Here is a 1,380-nt window from a genome sequence, read left to right as displayed (position 1 = left end):
ATTCACATTGGTCTAGTAAATTTCAGACCATGTACTTAGAGTGTCCCGAGACTTCTAAGCTGTCTTACCTTTGTGTTCTATCAGCCTTCCAACACATGAATAATGAAATCTTTATATTAAATTCCCTTGCTGATGCATATAGAATGGTTTCTATTTTCATGTTGGCCTTGAACTGGTTAAATCTCAGAGATGAAAAAATGAGCACAGGATGACTTCAAATTCCTTCATGATATAACTCAGACCCAACCAGAAATAAAGATAGTTTCCCTAACAAGATAAAAGGTGCCTTTGGCAAACATCATACCTAATGAGGTACCTTGACGTCCTAGCATAGTAAGGCAATAAAAATAAATGCACGATACAAGAATTGGAAAGAAATTTTTTTAAAAAAGTCTTTCTTCATAAACAGCATGATGACGTATATAGAAAGACTCACAGATACACTTTGTGGCTGTGGTGTCGTGATATACGTATATTGGTTTTCCTCCACGGTTTCTGGCTCATAACTCCTGTAGTCCTTGTTACAGTACTGAGAAACTTTAGGCCTCAAAACACTGCTCAGAAAAGAATACATCTCTCTCTGACCTTCTCCGGTCTTCCTTTCACCACTCCGAGGTAGGAGTCTAATCTGATTGTGGGTCAAAAGACCCTCATTCCAGACAGGGTCCTGCCCTATACTCTGGAGGGAAGAATACTGCTCAGAGAGGCCAAAAAAGTCTAAACAGACAAGCCCTGCTGGGTTTAGACCTTGAGCTTTCTGTCCAATCACGTTTCTACATGGTTGTCAATCATGCCTATGTGATAAAGCCTCTGTAAACACCCAAGAAGACAGGGTTGGAAAACTTCCAGGTAACTAAACACAGGGAGGTTCCTGGAGGGTGGTGCCCCCCTTTCTCCATACCTTGTCCTACACATCTCTTCATGTATGTCCTTTACAATATCCTTTATAATAAGCTGGTAAATGTGTTTCCCTGAGTTTTGTGAGCCACTCCAAGGAGCAAATCCAATACAAAGTGGGGGAGGGGGGCATTAAAACCCCAACTTAAAGTCAGTTGGTCAAAAGTTCCGGAGGCCTGGACTCGCACATGGTAGGAAGGGGAAGGCAGTTTTGAAGACTGAACGCTCACCCTGTGAAATCTGACACTACCTCCAAGGAGAGTGTCAGAATTTATTTAGAGGACACCCAAGTGGTGTCCGCTGCGTGGTGTGTGAAGGAAAAACCGACACCCATTTAGTTGCAATTTTCTTCTTTGTTAATGATTGTTGTGATGTAGAGTTCAGAAAAAAGCACAATTTAGAGGTTTTCCATAAACAGGATCTTAACAAAAGAGTTAGCCGTGCTCCTAGAGATGAATCAAACTACAAAATCAGTTGTATTTC

The sequence above is a fragment of the Propithecus coquereli genome, unplaced genomic scaffold, assembly GCF_000956105.1.
Source record: "Propithecus coquereli isolate 6110/MARCELLA unplaced genomic scaffold, Pcoq_1.0 Scaffold196, whole genome shotgun sequence".
Lineage (NCBI taxonomy): Eukaryota > Metazoa > Chordata > Mammalia > Primates > Indriidae > Propithecus > Propithecus coquereli.
The sequence above is the reverse complement of the archived record's forward strand: the minus strand, read 5'-3'. Positions refer to the sequence as shown.